This window comes from Eptatretus burgeri, chromosome 17 (genome assembly GCF_056783735.1).
Source record: "Eptatretus burgeri isolate ZD-2024b chromosome 17, Ebu_testis_v1, whole genome shotgun sequence".
Taxonomy (NCBI): domain Eukaryota; kingdom Metazoa; phylum Chordata; class Myxini; order Myxiniformes; family Myxinidae; genus Eptatretus; species Eptatretus burgeri.
In genome coordinates this window covers 9,601,721-9,612,495 of record NC_140977.1, presented here as the reverse complement: position 1 = coordinate 9,612,495, position 10,775 = coordinate 9,601,721, and the positions used below count along the sequence as shown (strand labels likewise).

Genomic DNA, 10,775 nt, shown 5'->3' with positions numbered 1-10,775 from the left:
GTTGTGAAGCGGTGCCAAGCACTCCGTTCCGTTGGAGTGCTTGCTTGATCGAGGGGTACATGGACATTGCATGCACATGTGGGCCAGGCTCGTCAATGTGCTCTCGAGATCTGTTCATCATTCACCCAACAAACCTCATCACACTTGCTCTCTTCCCAAGAAGTAAATGCACAAACTAAAAACAAGTGGTCCTCGAGCTTTACGGTTGTTTTCCATGAAAGTCACTCACATTGGTCTATGAACTTTCACGTAAAGCACCAGGATGACCGTTTATATCTGGGTCCAGACAGGTCAGAGGAGAGTGCAAGCACCTCGAGGTACCCCAACCCCACAACCCCAAATCGATGGTGGGTCATTCCATGTCAAATCATCAAAGAATCTGCCATGATCTCTCAGATTTTTGTAAAACTTTGGGAACCAATTGGGACCCATGAAAATCGGCAAGAAAATCGGAAAGAATGGGCACTCCAATAGTTTCTGAGATATGAGCAATAATGTACATGTACGTATGGCATATAGGTTCGAGAATCAGCATTTGTAATGTATTATACAATCAATAAGTGAGTTCAAGTACACAGTGTTCACTAACCTGACTTCGGCTTTCAATTTCCTCTTCAATGCATCAACAGCAGCACTTGTTTCTTCCCCTCAGGCCCAGTTGAAAATGAAAGTATATGATACTTCAAAGCAATTGATGGTCATTCCCTGTGTTCCCTGTCATGGCTAGGTTAGAATGATTGTATAATACATTACAAATGCTGATTTTCGAACCTATATGCCATACGTACATGTACATTATTGCTCATATCTCAGAAACTATTGGAGTGCCCATCACAAAATTTATGTGGAAGCTTCTTGACATCATAAGGTACCTCTGGGATGAATTTGAGGAAATTTGAAGGATACATTTTTTGGGGATTCACGATTGAAGTTTATATTTTGTGATAACTTTTTTCTGGTTGGAGGTAGGAAAAAGTTGCCCAGACAAATTCATAGGGCATGAAAATACCTTTAAAATTACACCAAAACCAGCTCTCTCGGTGTTATACTTTTAGAGATATGGCCATTTGAATTCGTGACGTCGTGCTAATTAGTCTAAAGTTCGTTAGTCTGTATCTCACTAATTAAGAGGCTGTTAGCAAAAATATTTGAGTTCTTGCCTATTTTCATGGGTCCCAATTGGTTCCCAAAGTTTTACAAAAATCTGAGAGATGACGGCAGATTCTTTGATGATTTGACATGGAATGACCCTGGTACAGAAAACAATAAATGAGCAAAATGTGATTGAGATACAACAGAGTAAGGTTTAATCCTTCTCTCGAAAAGGAAAATCATTTTCCTTGTTTGTGCATTTCACCTCATGACATCCTGAAGGGATATTTTTCCATTACTTACGTGGAACGTTCAGCAGCCCGACGCTTCCCCATCCTTTTAAGTTTTCTGCACCCATTCCTAATGAGAAAAGGATTGAAAAGTCAATTTGTTACACACTTTGTGAAGAAGATAACATGCAAAAAACGATCTTCAATGTAACGTATTTACTTTAGGCGCTTCCACAATGAGACTTTCTGTGATGGAGTCCACGGTGTTGGCTCATTCATCGCAACATCTGATGAACCCAATCGCTCGTTCACAGATACATCTGATGACTCTTGAGACCGAGTAATCAGCGCTTCCCTAAAAAAAAGAACAAAACTCTTCAATCCACAAGTGAGTACAAATTTGCTAAACCAGATATCATACACATTCTCCATTTATACAAATCTTTCCTTCAACCTCATTTGCACTCCAATAGATCATTCCTTCACTCAACACGACATAAAACAATAAAACACGAGAGCGAGGTTGATGGCACGCCATCGTAAATCCCCACACTTCCCACCGAAAGCAAAGTTGAAAGATGGGAAAACGTTCCACCAAGATTGATGTCAAATTTTCCGTTTAACCCTTTGAACCCGAGTGGCCGTTTTACCAGCCGTGTTTCTACCTCCATGCAACCGAGTGGCAGGTATACCGGCCACGATTCAAACCTCCATACAGCTGAGCGGTGGGTATAGTGGCCACGATTCAAACCTCCAGACAGCCAAGCGGTGGGTATAGCGGCCACAAGTCAAACCTCCAGACAGCCAAGCGTTGGGTATACCGGCCACTATTCAAACCTCAATGCAACCGAGTGGCGGGTATACCGGTCACGATTCAAACCTCCATACAGCCAAGCTGTGGGTATACCGGCCACTATTCAAACCTCCATACAGCCAAGCGGTGGGTATACCGGCCACTATTCAAACCTCCAGACAGCCAAGCGGTGGGTATAGCGGCCACTATTCAAACCTCCGTAGACCCCAGCAGTGGGTTTACCAGCCACTCTTCAAACGTCCATGCACCCGAGTGGGCGGATTTTTCTTCAGGGAGCCAAGGATGGGGAAGCCGAAAATCCAAGGAGCTCAGGGTTCAAAGAGTTAAAATGTTTCTGTTTTGACTCCTGTGACCCGAAGGACCCACCACCTGGGGCATGAACCAGTGGTCAAATCCAAAAATAATTACGTGTTTTATGAGTCCCCAATGTTGATTGCATGTCCAACATGACATGACATTGCCTTTTTTATTTCACCTTTTGACCCCAACCCAGGGGCTCAGGGGCCAAAAATGATCGTGCTCTTGCAGATTCTTGCGATGGGGTGATCAGAACTATCAAGTTTGGTGGAGTGATGCACAACTGTTTATGAGGGAGAGAGAAGTCCTTCATACTCCATCTGTCCTTTGTACCATCTAGACCCCTTTTCAGACTCCTAGAACCTTTAGACCTTTATACCCAAGTCCCTCGACTCCCATTTGACCCCTTTGACCTGGTCACCCACTCTTCATTCCCTTTAGACATGCTAGACAATCTTAAAATCCTTTTAGACTGATTGGACCCTTCACCATTTGGTGAAGCTTTTGCTTTTCACCATTTTGCTTTTGACCCTTGAGACCACTTCGACACTTCAGAACCCTTAAACATTTACATCCTTTTGAGATTATACCCTTTGGAGTTTGGACCCCAAGGGCGATTGGAAAATACGCTTTAGACCATACAGAACCTTTTAGATGCACACCACACAAACGTCTAGTCTTTTTGCAAAACCCTCACAATGCTTTCTTGAGAAAGTCACGTGCAAACTCAACCCACAGAGAGGGTGGGTACACTGCCAATAATTATACCAGCAAATACCATCCATCGCTTCACCGAGGGAAATACGAAGGGTGGGGGAGGGAGAAAGAGAAAGAAGAAAGGAGAAAGGAGAAAGAAAAAAAAAAGAGAAACTTTTGTATGCTTTTATTATAAAAGTAACAAAAAACACACCAGAAAAAGCACACTCCATAATAACAAATCCAAACAATTTTACAGCAAAAATAAATTCAACAAAAGCAAGGGTGTCTGTTCATGTCAAACACACCATAGAATAATACATATATGCAAAAAAGTAAGTACTTTACACTTTTACAAACAGATTCCTCACGAAAAGAAACTCAAAACCTCATCAGTGTACCACTGATCACCCACAATATCCAGGCTCGAAAGGTAAGCCTGCTCTATTTTTACTCGTGCCAAAACCATACCTTTAAAGCACAAAAGCACATTTGCATTTTCCCCCTTCAATTTTGCTTTCCTGGTTTTATAAATTGCCAGTTTAGCAATGCCCAACAGAAAAGACGAAAATGAGAGGACTGGTTTACTTTTATAATTCCCCCCGATTCCATAAAGAAAGACTGGAAAGGAAAAAACAAAATTAAATTTATAGAAAAGCTGTTGAAGGAAGAGAAAGAGGGGTACCAATCTCTTACATTCAATAAAAACGTGGGCAACATTTTCAATAAAATCACAAAAAGGACAAGAAATTGGAACAGAAGAATTAAACTTATTGAGTAATGTCTGTGTGACGAGGGCTTGATGCGCTAGTCTCCAATTCAGGTCTCCAGTTCGCCCAAGAGTTGGAGAACTATACATTTTGTTCCACACTGGAGTTAAAAAGCTCCAGCAGGTAAGGTCTCATTCCACCGATTTTTCACCAGTTTTGTAAAAGAAGGTATACATGCTTCCAGACATATGTTGTGGATAGCCGTTTTCCCCATGACATGAAACACCAATTTCCTCCAAGTTTGAGAACACACCCTCTTGTTTTTTTGAGGCAATTTGAAGTTCAGGAAATAGAGGCGTGAGTCAACCACTTCATCCACCGCAGTCCACCCGATGTTTAGTCTATGAAAGGTTTGAATTACTGCTTTCAAGACATTTTCCACAATACGAGCAGAACGAACACCAGTTTTTGATGAAAGTGAGCTTGCAGGAAGCCAGGCATTCAAGGATGGATGCAACAGGTCTCGCACTCTGTTTATTCCAACACTGGTGAAACAATGCATAAACGACCTGGAGGTTGAAATTCTAGAGAATAAAGGATTCCGAACTAATGGCTCATGTACAAACTTTTGGGCATCGTATGATACCTCTAAATGTTGCACTCCGAGGACTTACCAAGCATTCAAAAGGCTCTGATGAAAACTTGGGAGCTGAGACATGTCAACGTGTTGCAGGTTGATGAGGAAAAGTTCACGGTCATATTTCAGACCTTCCACTTTCTGCAAACAGGCGTTTGTGAGAGGTCGCCAAGGAACACACTCACTGTACAGTAGGCGCTTGATCGTGGAAATCCGGAATGCCATTATCCGACTTGGGATATGCATCAGATTTTGACCACCCATATTTCGGGGTCTGCAGACCACATCTGGGCCCAGCCAATGGTGGCCAACCCCCCCCAAAAAAGTCAGAACCCTCTGAATGACTGATCAAGTATCTCGGAGGTTCAAGTGGGATAACTCTATGCCAAATAAATGGAACCACCAGGTTGTTTATGATTGATACCAGTGTCTTAAGCGAGAGAAGTTGGTACAATCTTCTCCACCTTGCCAGTTTCAATTTAATTTTTTCCAGGAAGTTCTCCAAATTTTTTTGTTCATATGCTTCAATTCCTAGAAATAAGCCTAAATATTTAAACCCCTCACTACTCCACTGTATTCCTCCTGGTAAAAACAGGCAGGGACGAGGAAGGCAATCTGGGGCCCACCCAGAAAGCTACACTTTTTTTCCAATTTACCCTTGCAGTAGAAGCAAGCTCAAACTGGGTAAGGCAACGAGAGACCTCAGAAACATCTTTTTGATTTGCAATAGCAATACAAATATAATCAGAATAAGGTGAAACGACGACTTTGGAGTTTTGTGAAAGAGAGACTCCTAACACCGAGTTCAAGTAAAACTAATAAAGGTTCAACGGATAGATTTTAGAGCATGCCTGATAGCGCACAGCCCTGACGGATTCCTCGCTGAAAGGGGAAGGGGTAACAAAGACTATTATTAACCTTCAGCAGGCAAGATGCATTTTTGTACAATAACTTAACATAAGCAATAAATTTTTCCCCAAACCCTGTTCTCCTTAATACATCAAACAAAAAAGAATGGTTAACACTGTCAAAAGCTTTTTCTTGATCTAAAAGTAATAAACCAAAACCAGGAGATGTAGTTCGACCAAGAATGATCAAGTCTCTCACCAAAAAAATATTATCGTATCTGGAACGTTCTGGAACACAGTATGATTGATCAGTGCCAATCAAGAAGATGACTTCCTTGAGACGGGTTGCAAGTGCGTTTGACAATATTTTATAGTCCGTGTTGAGGAGTGACACAGGCCGCCGATTTGCGGTCTCATGCAGGTTTCCTTTCTTCGGAAGGAGACACAAAACTGCCCTCCGGCAGCTCAATGGCAATTCACCTTGTTCAACACTCTCCTGAAAGACCTCAAGAAGAGTAGGGCCTAGAATGTCCCAGAAAGCCTTATAAAATTCAGCCGGAAGGCCGTCTAGTCCAGGGGCTTTCCCATCCTTGCTATCCTTGAGCGCAGCAGTAAGTTCTCCAAGAGAAATGCCAGGCTCAAGCAATTGCTGTTGGTCTTCAGACAGAGAAGGGAGCTGTTCAAGCATCGCATTCCTATTCTCTTCATTCACAACTCTTTTTGCGAAGAGTTTAGAAAAATAGTCTTGTAGTTCATGCTTGATGTCACTCTGGGAGGTCAACAAATCACCACCAGAAGAGCGCAAAGCATGGATTTGTTGAGAGGTCTTGACCATTTTTTTTCCAAATTGAAGAACCCTTTGTTTGGTGTGTCAAGTTGGATTTTTTCGTTCCGCAGTCGGACGAAAGCACCGGCCGCCCGCTCTTTCACCATTTCAGCCAGAAGGGTCCTTTTCTCCGACAACTGCTGGACATTCACGCTAGACAATCCAGCTTTCTGCTCACATATATACAAGTACAGTATATCGTTTTTTAAAGCACATATCACACCAAAAGTATTGTATGTGCTGTAAGAGAAATATTGTTGGCAAAAACATTTGATTTGGGACTTTGTGCAGTCCCACCATTGTCTTAAGTTCAAATATGAACCCTTTTGTGACTCACATTTTCCCCATACCATTTTAAAAGCTTCAAATTAAAAGTCCAACATGCACTTCCACAGACATGATGAGGAAAGCCACACACCATAAAAATCATGTGATGATTGGAAAAACTGGACGGCCTTATATTCGAGTTCTTAACAATGTTTACCATTTCATGATTAACATAAAATCTGTCGAGGCGAGCCATCGTCAAAACATTTCTTGATGCACAAACCCATGTATACTGATGGATATTACGGTTTTGTACCCGCCACACATCCACCAGTTTAAACTTTTTGACTAGCTGTGCCAAAGGCCTTGCACTGGGTGGATGAGGCTCACAAGTGTTCCGATCAAGTTGTGGGTCGAGGGTGCAGTTGTCGTCACCCCCCAGACACAACATGGTTCAGTCAATGGTGCTTACAAACTCTGCCAACTTGTACAGAAAGGCACCTTTCAGAGTTAGCACGAGGACAGTAAACATTTGTCATGCAAATCTTTAGGTTACTACTGACAAATTGCACAGACAGTAAGTAACCTTTGCAAATTTCCTCGCAAGTTATCTCCGAAGGCTGAAGTCGAGGATGCAACACCATTGCCACACCAGCCTTGGCCTCAACAAGTGCACTCGAGAAAAAAAGACCTTTAAAGATTTTACACCACTCATCCTCAGTAGACTGATTTGCATGAGTCTCCTGTAGCATTAACACATCAATTTTTTTTCATTTTGGAAGAGCTGGAATACCTGGAGGCGACGCACACAACTGCGGCCCCCATTGATGTTCAGAGATGCTACTTTTATCTCCATTCTGTTCGTTATTCTTGAAGCTCTTTACCAGCCCGAGTAACACATTTCCTTAACCTTTGGAAATGAGGCTCTGACATGTTAGCCTGAGAAGGATCACGAATCATACTACTTGCCATTTTAATGAAATCATGTAAATTCGGGAAGTAATCTTTGATTTTTACGTTTCTTTTCCTGAATGTCTCATCCAGGAATTTAATCACATTTTCTTGAGACACTAAGGTTGTCTTGTTTCCCCATTCATCCTCTTGAGAGATTAAAGCACTAAAATGTGGGGTAGAAGAGGTTTCATCTGAATCAAGTGCTTCATCTATAACCTCTCCTATTACTTGTGGAACATATACTTTTGGCTCAACAGAAAGTTTTGCTCTGTTTACGGACCCCTCCGAATTTCCCTTGTCCATGTCCTTCCCCTCTACAACCCTTACATCATCATCTGTGAGGGAGGGGTTGATATTCAACTTACAGGGATTTTCCCCTTTATCCATTTCTCCATCACTGTCAGACATAGCTGTTAACTCGTCTGAACAAGTTTGGCTAACAGGACAAACACTTAAAACATCCTGAGATACCTCACCGTTCTCTGTGTCCCGCTCGGAGTCGGCCAGTGGAACAAGCGAAGTTTCCACATCCGCACATGACTCCGGTACCACCAAGGGCTCGGCTCCCGATTCACCTTCTCCCCATTTTGTTTGTGGTGAAGAAGAATCGTTCCTCACCACACCTTCACTTTTTTGCGGTGTAACCGCATTGGGACAAACACTCTTCACGTTCCCGTAAGCTCCACACCCAAAACAAGTCATAACCTCTGAGTTGGCATACATTTTGTATTCAAACCCATCGATTTTTACACTGAGTACAACATTCAGTGTTTTTCCATTTTCAGGTAGTATCATATAAACCACTCTTTTAAAGGGCATGACGTGTTTAAGGTTATCGCTAACATGACGCATCGGCACCATTGAGATCCTCCACACAACCTTACCTGTTTAACTGGTTACACTAGTCTTGGTTCCTTATAAATGGTGGAATATTATTAATATTAACTTTAACTGTTGGGGCCTGTAAAGCGAACACAGAGAGGTAAGTGTTCGGTTCGATGAACAGGCCATGCTCAACCACCGTGACGACCACGTGTTCCTCCGACACAAACTTCTTATTCATGCGAGAAGCAGCACGAATATTATGTAAACCGACGATGTTACCAATGGCGGAAAGCACATCGTTAAGTTCCACCTCACTGGGAGGGAATAAATAAAAAAAAACAGCGTTTTTACGAGTTCGTGACTCGAACATCTCGACACGGAAACGTTCACCCACCATTCTAACTCCACAATTTAGTAAACTTTGTCGAGAAAAAAAAAGGCGTTTTCACAAACACCAGGAAATCAACGATTAAAGTTGAGAATTAACAAAAGAACACGGTCGCAGTGAACGAGAAAAACCTCCTCCGGCGGCCATGACAGGCCTTCGGCCTACGATTTTCTCCACACGAGACCGTGGGCTCTCTCTCTTTGTCTCTCTCTCTTCTCCAGACAGAAAGGAAAAATAACACAGAAAAAGTCCACAAGTAGGAAACGAAAAATGGGGAAAGTGGAAACACCAAACAGCACGGCAGAGGAGGGGTACTCACGACACGAAGCAAGGAGCGGCCATGACAGTATACAACGAACAAACAGCCAGCAGGGGGCGATATAGAGAGAGAGAGAGAGAGAGAGAGAGAGAGAGAGAGAGAGAGAGAGAGAGAGAGAGAGAGAGAGAGAGAGAGAGAGAATGTGTGTGTGAGAATGAGAGACAGAGAGAGAGAATGTGTGTGTGAGAATGAGAGACAAAGACAGAGAATGTGTGAGAGTGAGACAGAGAGAGAAAGAGAATGTGTATGTAAGAGAGAGAAAAAGAAAGAGAGGTGTGGGAGAAGAGTGCTTCACTGTAACGTGAGAGGAGGGAAGTGTAGGAGGAGAGTGCTGCACAGTAACGTGAGGTTGTCGAGTAAGGATGGGACAAAAAGAGAGAGGGGTGGGGGTCGGGGGAGTTACCAGATCTGGTGGAGGTGTGCGCTCCACCGAGTGCCCTTGTGGTTCTAAATGTGATGTAAGTGGAGAACACCTGTTCGCACGTGTCGCTCGATCCAAACATTGTTATCAGAGGTAAAGTGACATTGTTCACTGTGCTGTTCGTAATTAAAAGTTCATTCCAAGTTTACACAATATAGCCTGGTGTTGGCTTAGTGGTTAGGGTGGTGGCTTGGGATCCCAGGGTCTTGAGTTCAAGCCCCGTTGGCTGCTGCATTAACACCAGGGGGTTGACTCAGCCTGTCATCCTTCCGAGGTCGGCGAAATGAGTGCCAGTGTACTGGTCCCGGTGTATGCCCCGGTTAGAATAGGTGTACCATATCCCTGTGTGTCGTAAGAAGCGACCAGGGTTGGCGTCAGGAAGGGCATCCGGCCATAAAACATTGCCTCAAGAAAAAGCCAAACCCCTGCATAGCAGGGAAAAATGGCTGTAGAAACGGTCATTCCAAGTTTACACAATGAGGTTATCCTCCCGCCATCACGTGGTAACTTATTCAGGTTAGTCCAGGTGTGCAGCTTTACCAATTTCCGACTTTCACACAGGTGGACTGATTGAACGATATGTTAACAGATCAAAACTCAATGAAACTCCACACTCAGGGATACAGTACAGACATCAATAAATCTCCGTGCTGTGTCCCTGCCTCGGGCCTGGTTTAGGCTCTTCGAGCCCCTTGGAGTCGGACAAGACACAGAAACGGATCACCATCTGCAGGCTGCTTGGAATTGAACAGCAAGTACAATGTTGTTGTTGCTGTTGTTGTTGTTCGGGTGGTGAAAATAAACTAAACTCGCGCCTGCTCCCGGGCCTAGGCCATCCTGCCAGCGCACTGAGCCTGTACTCGTGAGGAAAAGAGAAAATCAATCAACGTTGTGGGAAAACCCGCGGGAAATACCTTTGTCGTCTTTTACTGAACAATCGAAACATCTTGATGGATAAAATAAATCCCTGGTTAATCCTGAAGGAGATAAAGCTCGGAATTCTCAAACATCTTCACGGTTTTCCGTTCACAGCGAACTCAGTCAGAACAGGTTGCCAAGACAACGCGTTGTTGTGATATGGCCGCGTCATTGTGACGTCACACGTTGTCGTCACGCAGGTGACCCGCCCTCCCTCCTCAATGACAATGACGAGTTGAAGTGCAGTAACTATCGTAGATTCGAACTCGTGTTGGTGAGGAGAAAACACCAGAACGTTCGATCCGTGATTGTTTCCCTCGGGGCGGGACACACGTGATCGTGATTAAACCCTCTTCATGAAATATTTTATTAAATGTAAAACTTCCATTATCAACGTCCTGATGATGACTCTGTGTGTCTGGTGTGTTCCCTTGGATGATCGAATCTCTCATTTATTTCAAAAAATCTTCATATTTCACCGTTAAACCTGACGGTGTGTTCAGTGCAGCGTTGTGTTGTATGACGTCATGACG

The 10,775-nt window shown here is 43.4% G+C and overlaps 1 long non-coding RNA gene across 1 annotated transcript; it reads right to left on the bottom strand.

Annotated features, from left to right (window-relative positions):
* Positions 1-1,346: 1,346 nt before the first annotated feature.
* LOC147009266 (uncharacterized) lies at positions 1,347-10,356 on the bottom strand. Its single transcript, XR_015052643.1, has 3 exons — positions 10,239-10,356; positions 1,543-1,677; positions 1,347-1,452 (listed from the first exon to the last, which is right to left on the bottom strand). It is a non-coding gene; the product is annotated as an uncharacterized LOC147009266 (long non-coding RNA).
* Positions 10,357-10,775: the final 419 nt, after the last annotated feature.